General features: G+C 41.0%; 1 protein-coding gene and 1 pseudogene across 1 annotated transcript in view; both read right to left on the bottom strand.

The window, feature by feature from the left end:
• The window catches only part of GPC5 (glypican 5), a 1,351,161-nt gene that overhangs the window by 72,884 nt on the left and 1,260,843 nt on the right, over positions 1-17,434 (bottom strand). The gene's annotated exons all lie outside the window — the stretch shown is intronic.
• On the bottom strand, positions 7,793-11,115 carry LOC103299639 (N-lysine methyltransferase SMYD2-like; annotated as a pseudogene).

Here is a 17,434-nt window from a genome sequence, read left to right as displayed (position 1 = left end):
TACATCCTCAGAAAGTATGTATCAGAAGGGTGATGGTGGTGTGACTTGCTTGGGTTCTGAGAAGACAGTTTATTGATGTAAATGCCATAGTGAACAATAGTGATTGAAATACCAGTGATTATACACAACCCTTACTTCTGCAAGAAGGCTGAACATATTTTGAACAGAACACTTGGATCAAAGCTCCATCCATGCTGTTGCAAATGGTAGGAGTTCCTTCCTTTTTACAGCAGCATAGTATTCCATTGTGTAGATGCACCACAGTTTTTTAATCAACTCATCTACTGATGGGCAGCTAGGCTGATTCCAAGTCTAAGCTATTGTAAATTGTGCTGCTATGAACAGAGGGGTGCATATATCCTTTCTGATTGGCGTTTCTAGTTTCTTGGGATATATTCCTAGAAGTGGGATCACTGGGTCAAATGGGAGCTCCATTTTTAACTTTTGAGGAAACTCCATACTGTTCTCCACAGTGGCTGCACCAGTCTGCATTCCCACCAGCAGTGCACAAGGTTTCTCTTTACTCCTCATCCTCGCCAGCACTTGTCATTTGTTGATTTGTTGATGATAGCCATTCTGACAGGTGTGAGATGGTACCTCATTGTCATTTTGATTTGCATCTCTAAGATGATTAGTGACTTTGAGCAAGTTTTCATATGTCTCTTGGCCTTCCTTATGTCATCTTTCAAAAAGTATCTATTTAGGTCCGTTGCCCATTTTTTGATTGGGTTGTTTGTCTTCCTTTTGTTAAGTTGTATGAGTTCCCTGTAAATGTTGGAGATTAAACCCTTATCGGAGATAACATTGGCAAATATGTTCTCCCATGCAGTGGGTTTTCTTGTTTTGTTGATGGTTTCTTTTGCTTTGCAGAAGCTTTTTATTTTGATGTAGTCCCATTTGTTCATATTCTCTTTAGTTTCCATTGCTCTAGGAGCTGTGTGGGTGAAGATATTGCTCTGGCATATATCTGAGATTTTGCTGCCTGTGGATTCCTCTAATATTTTTATAGTTTCCCATCTTATGTTTAAGTCCTTTATCCATTTTGAGTTTATTTTTGTGTATGGTGTAAGTTGGTGGTCTAGTTTCATTTTTTTTTACATGTATCTGACCAAATTTCCCAGCACCATTTATTGAAGAGACTGTCTTGACTCCATTGTATGTTCTTGCCTCCTTTGTTGAATATTAATTGGGCATAGTGATTTGGGTCGATGTCTGGGTTCTCTATTCTATTCCATTGGTCTATATTTCTGTTCTTGTGCCAGTACCAGGCTGTTCTGAGAACAGTGGCTTTATAATACATCTTGATATCTGGTATTGAGATTCCTTCTACTTTGTTCTTCTTTCTCAGGATTACTGCAGCTATTCAGGGTCTTTTTTTTATTTTTTATTCCAGATGAATTTTTGGAGAGTTTGTTCTTGGTGTGTGAAATATGCTGTTGGCATTTTAATGGGGAGTGCATTGAATCTATAGATTGCTTTGGGTAGTATGGACATTTTAATGATGTTGAGTCTACCAATCCATGAACATGGTATGCTCTTCCATGTGTTTATGTCTTTCTCTATCTCTTTTTTCAATGTCCTGTAATTTTCTGAGTAGAGGTCTTTTACCTCCTTAGTTCAGTTTATTCCTAGATATCTTAATTTTTTTGTGTGTGCATTGGTAAATGGGATTGTTTTTTTAATCTCTCTTTCTGTAAGTTCACTATTGGTGTATAAAAATTCCATAGATTTCTTGGCATTAATATGTATCCTGTTACATTAGTGAATTAATTTATTAAGTCTAATAATTTTCTGATGGAGTCTTTAGGGTTTCCTATATATAGTATCATGTCATCTGCGAATAATGACAATTTTACTTCTTCTTTTCCAATTTGGATGCCTTTTAGTTCTTCTTGTCTGATCGCTTTTGCTAGCACTTCCAGTACTAGGTTGAACAAGAGTGGTAAAAGCAAGCATCCCTGTCTTGTTCCTGTTCTTAGAGGAAATGAATTTAGTTTTTGCCCATTGAGTATGATGTTGGCTGTAGGTTTGTCATATAAGGCTTTTATTATGTTGAGGTATGATCCTTCTATTCCTACATTGCTGAGCGTTTTTATCAGAAAAGGGTGTTGAACTTTGTCAAATGGCTTTTCTGCATCAATGATATGATTATGTGATTTTTGTCTCTCAATTTGTTTATGTAGTAAGGAAAATTCTTAAATTCTAGTAACATTATATAATGAGGTGGAAAACTTGAACCAAATCTGATGTTCTATCATCTTAATTTTTATTTACCACCTTCTATCTTCTCTGACAGCACAATTTATTTAAATTTATCTATAATGAAATGGCAAAGAGAAAGGATAAAACAATTGTCATGCATTTAGAAAACATATAGGTAAGGAAGGGTAAGATGGTTTCTTTTATTAGAATGACTAATAGTAGTATCAATGCACAACCAAACCCCGGTATTTTTATAGGACCCCAAAATAAGATGAATCAAAACAATGGCAAATGGAAACCCATTGAATGGACTTCTTTGAAACTTGTTACCCATAGCATTGAGCACCCCTCATTTATTCTCAGATTTTGCTTACATGTCATTTTAAATGCCTGTGCTTTAAAATTCATTTCCTGGTCATTTCTAATTTCCTTCTACTGTTCCACTGAAAATTTTAAAATGTCATGTGCACCATTCTTTGCTATCTTAAAAAAAAATTTGAGACTCATTTATCCAATTAACTATCATGTGTTAATAGAGTCATGGAATAAAGAAAAATATTTGACTTCTGTAAGCATTGAACATTTTTGAATGAATGACTACATAGAGCAGTCTGCCTATCTACACTAATAAAAGAGAAACATGCAAATTGACTGTACCTTCGTGACTCCACCAGCCAATCAGGAGTGAGTATGGAAATGTACCCAACAAAGATGGCAGGTTAATTTGCATATACAGGCACCAAGCAGCAGGGGGCGGGGAAGGATGCCTCCATTGTCGCTATGGCGACAACGCAGGCATTCCATACCGTCCCAGCTGCTCTGGGCCTCTGGGCAGCATGGGAAGGTGGAAAGGCGGCTCTGGGCCGGAGCGAAGGCTGTGCCAGCAGCCAGGGGAAGGAAGGTCCATTCTTGCATGAATCTTTGTGCATCGGGCCTCTAGTTTAACATATAAACATCTTATATTAATGTGGTTTCTTGCAAAAGCTTAATCTGAGATTTTTAAATAGGAATATTTTCTGGACAGTAAGGATTTAGGAGTGTGATTTTGAAATTAACATGAAGTTGGACACCTTCTCCATTTTGTAATTGTCAAACTCTCTAGATTCTCATTTACACTAGAATAGGTAAGTAAGCCACAAGAGGGAATTTTGTTTCACTAAAAGAGAAAATGAAAGTCTGATAATAAGTCTTGCTAAGTATTCAAACAGACTGCTAAGGAAAGGGGCATCTTTTCTGAAGATCTTCCTAAATTACCTGTTTCTGATGACTTTTATACAATCTTTTTTGGACACAAAGCAAAGAAAATGGGTGGGATCTAGAACATTACATATTTCAATACTGGAGCTCATTTAGAACAGTTAATAGATACATATCATAAAGATACTTATATAGTTTTTTGTAGCAATGTGTATTTTATAATTAAATTAATGTCTTTAATGTCTGAATGTTTATTTTTTAGCTTGTTTAATGGACTGACCCTAAATTAAAAAAAAATTTCAATGTGTGAAAATGAGAATTTGCTGTAGCCTAATCTAAAAGTGAGGTTTTACTTTGTAAAGGTTAAAAATAGTAGCAAGAGAATCATACTTCATATCATGTGTAAAATATAAAGATTAAACTAAAAACAGATATGAAAATCCCACATACAGATGAAATAATATTCCTGTCTAAATGCCTTGAAATTTTATAGCCTGAGAAGTAAATTTTCTTTTTATAGTATAGGTTACCATTACAATAAGGAAAACTGTAAATTATTTCTTTCCCAAATATTCTAAAAATCCTCAATATAGAGAATATTTAATTTTCCAGCATGGAAAACATATATAAATGATTCAAAGCTGGTTTAAACTTGGAAACCCAAAAATCATTGCATTCTGCCAGCATCAATTTAGTATAAACTATGAAAAAAAGGGGGGAGTGTGCCTTCTGTGTTGACTGTTTTGTCCTATAGATGCCGATTATCTTTCACCTTGTGAAGCTCACAAACATCCATTAACAAGCATCCATAAACTATGTCTGATATTGGAATTTGATTGGCTACCATAGTATTTTTAGGCCTCAGATCTCCAGTTTTCTGTGGAGGACTTCATCATGCCCAGTCTAACACATAAAACAGCATGGCTGTGATGATGAATAATAGTCTAGTGCTTGGGGAAAGACTTTCTACTGAGAGTTATTGAGAGAGAGAGAGAGGTTAGAGTTTTGACCCTATGTGCCAAAATTGCAGGTTCCATCCCTGCTTAGGGCACATACAAGAATCTCCCAACGAATGAATAAGTAAGTGGAACAACAAATCAATGTTCCTCACTCTCTCTCTAAAACTTAAGGAATAAAAAATGTAATTAAGAAAGAGAAATGGGGAGAAAGGTGAAGAGTGAAGAGGGAAGAGGGAAGGAATTAATACTTACTATACATTCCATAGTCTATCACATTTAATACCTAGCACTTAGGAGGTGCTCTAAAATTTTATTTGAAAGACTGAATGAACCTTCCAAACATTTTCACGTCATTGAAAATTGAGGTAGGTTTTATTTTTACCCTCATGTCAAAGATGGAATAACTGAGCTCAAAACTATAAATAGCTTATATAAAGTTATACAATTAGAGAATGGCAAAATAAGATTCAAGATCAAGATTATCTGATTCCCCAATCTATTTTCTTTTTGTACCATCTAAAGAAGGCAAATTATTTGTATAAGAAACAGGAAAATACAGCAGTTGAAATGTTAAAAGACCTATCATCATGCAGTTATTGAACTGGAAGGGGTCCTAACAGCTATGTAATTAAACCTCCTTATTTTAAACATAATGAAATGAACTGAAAAACAGGTTAATTGGGATTGAATCAAAAGTGCAAAACAAAGAATGTATTCATATTTGAATTGGTCATAAATTCTATATAAGGTTGCAATTCTTTGTGCTACAACTATGCTTTTTGAAAAAAAGCTTTCACCTAATGGATAAATTGATACTTTTTTCTATTATTATTAGCTTCGATATTTTGGTGCTCTTATCAGAAACCAAGATATAAAGCTTTAGAAAAGGTTTGTATCATCATTGGAAAAAGTGTGGTCTTTTAAATACCATTTCTGAAATGTATTGATATTTCTTTTCCATTTAGTACATGGCCAATTTTTGTTAAGGTTTCATGTATGCTTTTTAAAAAAATATATATTTTATTGACTTTTTTACAGAGAGGAAGGGAGAGGGATAGAGAGTTAGAAACATCAATGAGAGAGAAACATCGATGAGCTGCCTCCTGCACACCCCCTCCTGTGGATGTGCCTGCAACCAAGGTACATGCCCTAGATCAGAATCGAACCTGGGACCTTCAGTCCGCAAGCTGACGTTCTATCCGCTAAGCCAAACTGGTGAGGGCCCATGTATGCTTTTAAAAAGTACATTCTATAATTGTGGAATTCAGGTTTCTATACTAATATTAGATATTTTGTTGTTGTTTTTAACTTAATATTGTCTGTATCCTTGCTGATCTTTCATTCCATATATTTTATCATTATCTTAGGTATATTGATATGTCTTTACTTTCCTTGTAATTTCTCATGATTAAAAAAAACAACATTAACAACATTTATGTTTTTTGGTGCATAAAAGTTCAAAATTGTTACATGTTTTCAGTAGCCACTTCTTTCAGCTCTTTCTCCTCTATTTAATTTTTAGTGTTTTACATTTAAATGTAATATCAAGGTACAGGTTTATTTTTCATACTAGTTAGCACTAGCTACGCACTTTCAATCCAAAAACCTTATGTCAATTTTCTGTTCTTAAAATATATTTTTCTACTATTCAATTTTATATGGGATGCCTATTTTACACATTGCAGTGACTTAACCTGTTCTGTGGTTTAAATTTTTCTTTCATGTATAAATATAAAATTTTGTTTCATTACTTTTTTTTTCTGTATCACAAATGAATTACTCATTATTTTATAAATTACTAGAGGTCTGATGCATGAAATTCGTGCAAGAGTAGGCTTTCCTTTCCCCGGCTTCCGGCATCGGCTTCCCTCTTGCACCTAGGACCCGGGCGTCCCTCTGGCCACTGGCAGGCATCCTGGACCCAGGCTTACCTCACATCCCTGACTTCATCCGGAAGGTCATCCAGAAAGACATCTGGAAGGAGGTCTATTCTAATTAGCATATTATGCTTTTACTAGTAGCCTTTGTGGCTGCTGCGCCTGCACCAGCTCGCCGCTACCACCCACCCCGCTCTGCCCCGCTCCGCCCCGCTCCGCCCCGCTCCGCCCCACCCCGCCCCGCTCTGCCCATTCTGCCCCACCCGGGCTTTCCCTCTGGCAGCCACCTTGCTTTTCCTCCCTTTTCCTTCTAAGTTGTCTTCAGTCTTCACTCCTCCCTCCCTCAGTGTATGCAAATTAACTGCCATCTTTGTTGGGTGATTTGCATATTCACCCTGATTGGCTGGTGGGTGTGGCTTTTGCTGGTGGGTGTGGTATGGGCATAGCGAAGGTGCGGTCAATTTGCATATTACCATTTTATTAGGTAGGATTATTATAGATTATTTTCTCTTTAACTGATTTAAAGAAAATATAATTATACTAGAGGCACAGTGCATGAAATTCGTGCATGGGGGTGGGGGATGGTCCTTCAGTCCAGCCTGCACCCTCTCTAATCTGGGACCCCTCGGGGGATGTCTGACTGCTGGTTTAGGCCCAATCCTGGGGATCAGCCCTAAACCGTCAGTCAGACATCCCTCTCACAATCCAGGACTGCTGGCTCTTAAGCGCTCACCTGCCTGCCTGCCTGATTGCCCCTAACTGCTTCTGCCTGCCAGCCTGATTGTCCCCTAACCACTCTCCTGCCAGTCTGATTGCCCCCAACTGCCCTCCCCTGCTGGCCTGATTTCACCCCCAACTGCCCTCCTCTGCCGGCCTGATTTCACCCCCAACTGCCCTCCCTGCCAGCCTGATCTCGCCCCCAACTGCCCTCCCAGCCGGCCTGGTCACTCCTAACTGCCTGCCCCTGCAGGCCTGGTCACCCACAACTGCCCTCTTTTGCATGCCTGATCGCCCCCAACTGCCCTCCCCTGCTGCCTGGTCACACTCAACTGCCGCCATCTTGTGGCGCCACCATCTTGTGGTGGCCATCTTGTGACGATGTCATAGCAGCCATCTTGTGATGATGTCATAAGATGCCACCTAGGCTTTTATTATATAGGATGCATCTAATTTTTTCCCACTTTAATCATCACAATTTTTTTTTCAAATACTATTCCCTTTTTCATTCTCTTTCATCATTCAGATTTGTTCACATTATAATAATAGGCATGAAGGGAAAAAAAATTAATCACATTTTTCAAAACTCAACCTGTCCCAAGTATCATCCATTAAACCATGCCATCATTTCTTAGGGGAAAAAGCATTAAAAAATGACTGTGATCTTATTAAAATTAAGACCAATTCCAAGTAAACCATGTGTAAGGTTTAAGTACACACAGTGTTTTCATGGCAATGATTTTACAGAAATGTAGGCGTGATATATCCTATTTGAAATATTCAAATCCTTGAAGGTTTCTGCATGATAACTTAAATAAAAACTGCCACATTGGCATCGTTTCAGTGGCTTTCAATGTCCTGTTTGATCTCAGAAATGTACGGCTGATCTTTGCCGTGAGCCACTTCCATGATCGCATGGTCTTCGTAGCGCTTTCTCTCCTGCAGCTCTGTTCTCCAGGCCCATGTACAGTCTTCCCAGCTTCAGCCACATGGAGGCCACGTTGAGGGAGTACAGTGGGGAGTGCTTGCTGTAGGGCTTAATGATTTTCTGTCCCTATCGCAGAGCTCCTTCCCAGTCCTGTATGTACAAGCAGACGCCCATGGCTTGGTACATCATGTGCAGTATATACACGTTGCTGCTTCACTAGGAAAGGATCTGCCAGCTCAGTGTGGACTTGTAGTGCTTGGCCCTCCGGAACTCCTCGATGACCTGGGCGCCTATCGGACCATGTCCCGGATGGCCTCTGCCTTGGGTGTGTGTGGGGGGGGTTGTTGTTGAGCTTCCGGATTGTCCCCTTGGCCTTATCCTTGTCTTTGGTGGTGCACTCCTGGCACTCGCAGGTAAAGAAGTTAGAATTTCATAACCGGTCATGCCTGTCTTCTGTGGGATACAGGAGGTCAATGTAGCTGGTAAAAACCTCGTCTCCCGGGCTGATTTCCTGTACGGCTCTGACTTCCGCCAGGGTCCCCCTTGTGGGTCACAATGACATCGGGGCAACAACTGTGACCCATCAATGCAACATCGGGAAATATTGCTGATCCCAAAGGAGACAGTTCTTCATCCTCAATTGTGAAGCCCTTGCAGTTAACCTGTGCAAAGAGCGCTACCAGGCTCTCGCTGCCGGGGGACTCGAGGTGCTTGGAGTAAAAGTGATGGAGAGCAGAAATGTCACTCTGAATCAAATCCTTCTTCTCTTGTCCAATTTATCCAGATGCGATTCAAACTCCTTCACGGTTAGCAGTTTCTCTGAAGGTGTTCTCTCGGGGTGGCGTTTCTGTTTGGCCAGAATCCTCGCAGTGAGCCTTACGGTCTCGGAGGGGGTTCCAGTTTTCCCCCAAAACAACCATGGGAGAACATTCATTCCAGCGTGTGCATGCGCCAGTCTTCTTTCTGACACTCCACGTTGCAGTGAAATGCCTGCTTGCATCTCCCACACTTGGACAATCCTTTCCTAGTGAAGCAGTGCTCGCAGTGGGCAGTGGGCAGTGGCTGTCCCTCTTATTGACCGTGAGCATGTAGGTGTAGGCCGGGCAGGAGAAGAGCAAGTCCCCCGCCTGGAAGGGCTGCAGGGCGCGCAGTCCCCAGCCCTTGCCCGGGCTGCAAAAGCGCTCCAGGCTGTCCCTTCAGCCCGCATGGTGGTGGCAGGAGGGCTGTGCAGTGCTGGCCTCGACCGAGCTGCTCCCCACCACCTGTTATTGGAGAAGCATCACCTCGAGCCGTGGGGGGCGGGGTGGGGAGCCGCCGGACGGACACTGTGGGGACCACCGCTCCCCGGAAGGGACGACGGCCCCCAATCACCACAATTTTTATTCTCTTGTTTTCTGAGGGAAATTTTTGTCCCCCTCCTCTTGCTTTATATTTTCTTTCATAATTTATCATTCTTTTTATAGTAACAGGTGCTATTAACTTTACACTTTGGGGTTGTAATTTTCTTATTTGAAAGACAGTTTGTGATTCCTCTGTCATCTTCCAATGTTGTCAGTTTTTAGGTGCATAGAGTTATCATCATGCAGTTATCATCATTTAGGTGCAAAAATGAATTCATTTTTGATGGTAATTTTTCTTCTACTATTGAGAGTATTCTTTTGGGGGTCTTATCTTGACTTCTATATTCCCTCGGCTTTAAGTCCAATAATAGGTTTCAAATTGTTTAATGAGGCTCCTCCTTCTGCATGAAGTTGGTAAAAGAGAGATTAATTCAGACCAAGTCCAGTCCAGGTGTTTTCATGCTTTCTTCAGCTCTCTCTGTGTATAAGCTGAAGTTCCAGTTAGTGGGGCAGCTGTTCCCAGGCTCCGTGCAGGGAGCAGTGAGGTCTGTGGGCCACCCCTCTACTGCAGAGTCTGGCAGCATCCCTTCACCATCCTCAGGGTCCTCATTTCCTCATTACCCTACAAGCAACTCTTCTTGCTTTTGGATCTAAATGCCAGTGGGGTGGAGCTTAATGCCACCGTTCTCACCACTCTTTTTGGTTCCATATCTGATCCAGAGAATATTACTTTGCTTTTGAGTGTGGCTACATCTGATATTTATTTTACTTTATAATTTTTGTGCTGTATTTGAGGTGAATGTGGAAGTTCAAAGCATGAATTCAAAGCACCATTTTACTGAAATAGTTTACCAACAGTCTCTTGTATATTCTTTATACTACTGCCAGCATTATATTTCTAACAATCAAATCCAATTTTATCTCTGCTCTGTTTAAACACTTTCATTGGCTCTCTTATCTGAAGATTTGTCAGTTTCCTTAGTGAGACTTGAAGATTCCCATAATTCTCAATCAAGACAATCTACTTGTCTGTCTCCTGTTACACATCTCTGACTACTTAGCCACAGCAAACTACATTATCCAATCATACCCACCTGTTGAAATCATGGATATTCTCTCAAATTTTAGTCCAAATATTTTGTCCCAATAAAACCTTTTCAAGGCCCCTGGAAATAAATTATGCCCATGCCTTTATTCCTACATTTTATTAAAAGTCCAGTATGCTTCTTTCCACCATGGGATTACAATTTCCTTCCTGGAAATAACCATGATTTATTTGTATGAACCTTTTGTATACTTATTGTAGATCAATTTTTCAAATTAATTAACATTTGGCATCAGCGCTACCAAGTTCCAATCCATACCCCAGTTGAGTGTTATTGCATCCATCACTGGGGAGCGTTTACTATCCATATTTTGAGAAGGGCTGATTTTTTGAGTAATTGAGACCTAGGAAATACATGCAATAATAGCAGTGGAAGTTCACCCTTACACAGAACTTCTCATGTGCCAGATTCAGTATAAGCACTTAATATATGATGTTTCATTTCATCCACACAACAACCCTATCAAGGAGGTACTTAGTAGCCTCGTTTTACAGATGAAGAGACTGAGGCATGGAGATTGTTATTGCACAAGGTGTTATCTGAAGATATGTAGCTAGTAAATTGCAGGTTGGGGTTTGCCTAGAGGCAGTCTGTCTCCTGAGTCTATGCTCTTAGGCACTAAATTTTACCACCATATGTATATGTCACCTCTTAATGGACTAAACACATAAATGGTGGAAAGATCATTTCAGGTGGCTTTCAACAAACAAACCAAACCACTACATGATAAATCCCCAGATTGAGTGTATATTCCATGGAGAACTGCAGTTAATCGTTTTACCCCACCATGATAATTTCAACTCCACAGATGTGACATGAGCTATTTTATTTCTCTTAGAAATGTTTGTGGTTTCATGATTTAGGAAGATGAGTTTTCTCAGCTACCTTCTTCTGTGGAAAGGAAATGCTTCACACACAAGAGCTAGCTCTACAAGTTGGAGAGAAGAATATGGAAAACTGGTGAATGGTTCCCATCCCTCTATGCCCCATTGCATAACTATATACAAGTGATGAGAAAGGCTTTATTTTGTGAGGGTTCGCTTCACTCATTTTCAGATTGGAGGAGAGAGGATAATCAGGCATCAAATATGTACATAATAAATATAGACTATAACAATTTCAGTTACATGCTTAATATTTAGATAATTGTTTTGTGCTTATTGCCTGTATGAATATATGCTCCTAGAAAGTGATTAATTCTTCAACACCAAAGCTAACCTGATATAGGTTGAGAGCACTGGGTGAGTTTTTCATGGTTAAATTTGACTTGTGAAAGCATCATCATCTGTTGATCCATGCTGAAGGAAGATAAAAATAATCCCCAGCTTCTTGCTACATTTCGTGACTAGAAGAACTACAACAGCTTGGCATTTCCTAAATGTTTTCAAAAGTAGACCACACAAGAGTTGGACATTTGCTCTTGTCATAATAGTGATGGAAAGATTACCAAAAGAATGTCACACATGAAGTGACCTTTTAGATAGACTGGTACTATCAATCCATTCATTAAAATTGTGAGAGAGAAAAAAGAGATGTGAATGCAATGAATCTTCTGGCAACATCTGTGAGTTTAATAATTAGTCACACTCTCTTTGGCAATTTTCATCATAGCTAAATTTACCACTCTAGAGGCAGGACAACTTTTTAAAATAAACTTTGAAATGATCATATAACAGATGATCATTAAGAGACTGAGAACAGGACATGCCACTAATTATAATTACAGCAGAGCTGATTCATTCACTAAAAATTATGGTGACATTCATTAGTTCTTTCTCTAAGTATAAATCAACCTATTTGTTTGACTGATTTTCTTTTGCATGAAGGGTACTCACTGTTAATGAATGGCCTAAATATTTGAAACCAAATTGTCAATAATTCTTTGTTGTTGAAATGGCTGATATTCCCCATGAAGCATTCCTGTGCAATGCTTAACTTTTAGGTAAGAGGAGTTTAATTGTAGTTTTGACCCAAATCCTATATTACTTTAAAAACAGCTACTCTGCCATTAGAAATTATACCAAGTACATGGAGCAGGTAATCTCTGAAACATACTTTGGACTTTACCAGCTGGAAAATGGGAGAAAGGTCAATCTCTTCAAAAGAAAAATCAGGAAGGTAAAAACAGCATGAGCTCTTTTAGAGTATAATGATTAAACAGTAGAAATGTTTGGTAGCTAATATTTAAAATGACAATATATGAACTATTAGTATGGCATCAGTACAATATTGAAGTTTATTGATCATTTGGTTTCATAAAATTTTTTATAGTACTGCATTACTCCCTAAGCAAATAGCTTGAGGGTAACTCAGTACTATCCTATCTAATAAAAGAATAATATGCAAATTGACCATCACTCCAACACACAAGATGGCTGCCTCCATGTGGACACAAGGTGGCCACCACAAGATGGCCAGCAGGGGAAGTCAGTTGGGAGGGACCAGGTCTGCAAGGGAGGGCAGTTGTGGGTGATCAGGCCAGCAGGGGAGGGCAGTTGGGAGGGACTAGGCCTGCAATAGAGGGTAGTTGGGGGCGATCAAGCCTGCAGGGGAGGGCAGTTAGGGGTGACCAGGCCGGCAGAGGAGAGAAGTTGGGAGTGACCAGGCCTGCAGGGAAGAGCAGTTGGGGGGGACCAGGCCTGCAGGGAAGAGCAGTTAGGGGTGACCAGGCCTGCAGGGAAGGGCAGTTAGGGGTGACCAGGCCTCAAGGGGAGGGCAGTTAGGGGCAATCAGGCTGGCAGGGGAGCAGTTAGGCATCGATCAGGCTGGCAGGGGAGTGGTTAGGGGGTGATCAGGCTGGCAGGCAGAAGCAGTTAGGGGCAATCAGGAAGACAAGCAGGCAAGCAGTTGGGAGCCAGCAGTCCTGGATTGTGAGAGGTATGTCCGACTGCCCGTTTAGGCCCGATTCAGGTAGGATCAAGCCTAAATGGGCAGTTGGACATCCCTTGAGTGGGTCCCAGATTGGAGAGGGTGCAGGATGGGCTGAGGGACACTCCCCCCTCCAGTGCACGAATTTTGTGCACCAGGCCTCTAGTAGTATATAATAAAAGCCTAATATGATAAGTATCTGACCATTCATTTGACCATTCAACCAGCTGCTATGACATGCACTGACCACCATGGGACAGATGCTCCAACTGGTAGGTTAGCTTGCTGCTGGGGTCTGGCTGATCAGGTCTGAGTGAGACAGGCCAGACATGCTCTGGAGCCCTCCCAAGGTTCCTCCCCAGCCGGGCAATCTCCCATGGCCCCTCTCTGGCCTTTAAAATATTTCTTCTGATTAATTTCCTTTCAATGTGCATGAATCCATGGACTAGGCCTCTAGTAATTACTGTATTTTCCGGCGTATAAGACAACTGGGCGTATAAGACGACCCCCAAATTTTCCAGTTAAAATATAGAGTTTGGGATATACTCACCATATAAGACTACCCCTCTTCCAATGCACACCAAATAAAAATAAAAAAAAACCATCAGATTTGATTTCAATATGGTAATTTTAATTCAAATGCCTATGACATGCAGGTACTTAGCAGGAAAACTGTCACTTATAAACATAAGGCTGTTTGTCATCAAACATGTAAACATAAAACAGTGCAAGTGGATTAAACTTTTCCTAATTCACTCTAAAGCTGAAAGGAAGGATAAGACAATAAACCCATGGGAGCTGCCATGCTGTTTGTTTTCTAAGCTGTCAACCAAACTGGAACTGATGCTGATAGGAGGAAGATAACAAACAATAGAGAGAGAGCAAGTGCCGGGCAAGTCCCTGGCGAGTTAGCAACGCCCATCATAACTACAAGCTATAGTATTTTTACAGGTTTTGCTGGCATGACAGTTTCCCTTTAAAAGCCTTCAAAATCCTCCTATTCGTCATCTGATATCATAAGTACATCAATGACATCTTGTGATACATTTGTAAGGCAGTCATCGTATGGATCGAATTCCGTATCAGATGGTGTGGTCTCAGCTTTGGCTTCCTCTTCATCTTGCCACAAGTAGTCGTCCTCCATACCATCTAAAGAATTTGATATGCCACACTTCTTGAAAGACTTGATTACTGTTTCTGCATCAATATCATTCCAGGCTTTTATGACAAACTTGCACAAAACATCCAACTGTGGAGCACGCATGTTTCCCCCTTTTGTGAATGACTTTTAACTGCGAACCATCCATTCATTCCACTGTTCTCGAATGCGATCTTTAAATGTGTTTTTCTGGGCACAGCGCTGCTCTATCTGTTTTTTCCATACCCCGGGCATCCTGGACGCCTGCAGCTTGCTCCACCCTTCACTTACACCTTCCCGGTGAGGCGCCCCTCACCTTGTCATCAGGAACCGCGTTAAGTCACTCCTTTCCACGAATCCTGGTGAGTGGATTTTCTTCTACCGTACTTATACAGCGTTGCCCTTGCTGCTTTCATATGGTCGCCGCATATGGTGGGGGGGAGCTCAAAAACGGCTGTGGCCGCATCCCCACCATATGCGGCGAGCACCCGGCTGCACTCCATTCATTTCAATGGAGCTGGACGGAGACCGTATGCGGCACAAAAAGGAGCCGACTGGAGACACTTGCGGTCTCCGTCCGGCTCCATTGAAATGAATGGAGTGCGGCCGTTTTCGAGCTCGGCGACTGTAGATTCTCCAGTCCAGCTTGGAAGTTTCAGCACCCGCCCTATAAGAGGACACCCGGCATATAAGATGACCCCCGACTTTTGAGAAGATTTTCCTGGGTTAAAAAGTCATCTTAAACGCCCAAAAATATGGTATATATTGTCCATCCTTTGGTAGAAAATAAAAGCATAGGTAAATGGGGTACCTGATTTCATCTCTAAAATCATGAGCTATAAGTCAGAAAAGAGAATCCCCTTTCAAAAGTAAGCCAGAGCTTCAGCTATTTATAATATAAAGTCCATAATATCTTATTGTTATATAAATGTCTGCAGCTCAGAGGTGCCTTTAATATCTTAGATTTTGGGTATAGTAACAAGAAACAAACCAGTTCTTAGTCACAGACACAGATAACAGGATCTAATTACCTTCATGAAAAGTGAAATAAAAATCAGGTTATTATTTAGTACTAGAGGCCTAGTGCACGAATTCGTGCACAGGTGGGGTCCCTTCGCCTGGCCAGAGATTAGGGCTGATTGGGGCCAGCCAGCTGTGGGGAGGGACCGCAGGAGGTTGGCTGGCCACAGAAGGTTGGCTGTGGGAGCGTACTAATCACCAGGGGGCAGCTCCTGCATTGAGTGTCTGCCCCCTGGTGGTCAGTGCACATTATAGCTACTGGTTGGTTGTCCGGTCATCTGGTCGTAATGGTCATAGGCTTTTAAATATATAGATTTCACTGTGATGAACATGGTTGGCCTCCTTATGGTCTTTGAACATGATGCTCTCTCAACTCACAATTATCCTCATTTCTAATGTCAAAAAGGATTTCTCCTTTCATGTTCTTTAGGATTCAGTTCAAATTTCATTATTCAGAGAAGCCTTCCCCAACTGATATGCCATTGACACTATACCTCATTATTTTTTTTTCTTATAATAAATCTTTATTGTTCAGATTATTACAGGTGTTCCTTTTTTTTCCCCCCTCATATCTCCCCTCCACCTGATCCCCCACCCCACCCCATACCCTTAACCCCCGCCACTGTCTTCATCCATAGGTGTAAGATTTTTGTCTAATCTCTTCCCGCATGCCAAACACCCCTCTTCCCCCTGAGAATTATCAGTCCACTCCCTTTCTATGTCCCTGATTCTATTATGTTCACCAGTCCATTCTGTTCTTCAGAATTTTTATTCACTTGATTTTTAGATTCCATTGTTGGTAGGTATGTATTTGATGTCTTTTTGTTGTTCATAATTTTTACCTTTACTGTTTTTTTCTTCTTCCTCTTCTTAAAGAATACCCTTCAGTATTTCATGTAATCCTGGTTTGGTGGTGAACTCCTTTAGCTTTTTCTTGTCTGTGAAGCTCTTCATCTGACCTTCAATTCTGAATGATAGCTTTGCTGGGTAGAGTAATCTTGGTTGTAGGTTCTTGCTGTTTATCACTTTGAATATTTCTTGCCACTCCCTTCTGGCCTGCGAAGTTTCTGTTGAGAAATCAGCTGACAGTGGTATGGGTACTCCCTTGTAGGTAACTAACTGTTTTTCTCTTGCTGCTTTCAAGATTCTCTCTTTGTCTTTTGCCCTTGGCATTTTAATTATGATGTGTCTTGGTGTGGTCCTCTTTGGATTCCTCTTGTTTGGGGTTCTGTGCGCTTCCTGAACTTGTAAGTCTATTTCTTTCACCAGGTAGGGAAAGTTTTCTGACATTATTTCTTCCAATAGGCCTTCAATATCCTGCTCTCTCTCTCTTCTTCTGGCACCCCCAAAAATTTGGATGTTGGTACGCTTAAAGCCATCCCAGAGGCTCCTTACACACTATCCTCACACTTTTGGATTATTCTTTCTTTCCGCCTCTCTGGTTGGGTGTTTTTTGATTCCTCATATTCCAGATCTTTGGTTTGACTTTTGGGGTACGTTGATCTACAGTTGAGCTTCTGTATATTCTTTATTTCAGACAGTGTATGCTTAATTTCTGACTGGTCCTTTTCCATTTTTTGGCATTCTCATTAAGGTCCTTGAAGGTCTCACTAAGTTCCTCGGAGGTCTCTTCAAGTTTCTCAAAGGTTTTTAGAAGATTCTTGAGTAACCTTATAAATGTGGTTCTGAACACTGTGTCGTCCAGTAGTTTACTTTCCTCCATGTCTCCCGTTCGTGACATGCTTCTGTGTCTCCGCATTTTGGCTGCCTCCCTGTGTTGATGGAGTTGCTTGGTGTGGTAGGTGACCTATAGGGGCCAGTAGCTCAGCTTCCCCAATCACCCAAGGTGGTCTTTCTTAGTGCAACCCTTTGTGGACTGAGTGCAAAGTCTTGGTGTAGTTAAGTCTTGATTGCTGTTGGTACACTGGGAGGAATTGACCTCCAGGCCAATTGGCTGTGAGGACCCGCTGTGTCTATAATGGGAGAACTGCTGTGCTGGAGACACACTTATGGTGCAGGACTTGTTTCAGTAGGGCTTTGGTGCTCACTGAGTCTGCCTCCCTGAATGTGCCGCTTATGGAT

This window comes from Eptesicus fuscus, chromosome 8, assembly GCF_027574615.1.
Source record: "Eptesicus fuscus isolate TK198812 chromosome 8, DD_ASM_mEF_20220401, whole genome shotgun sequence".
NCBI classification, from domain to species: domain Eukaryota; kingdom Metazoa; phylum Chordata; class Mammalia; order Chiroptera; family Vespertilionidae; genus Eptesicus; species Eptesicus fuscus.
Note: the sequence above shows the minus strand (reverse complement) of the source record. Positions and strands in the feature narration are given on the sequence as shown.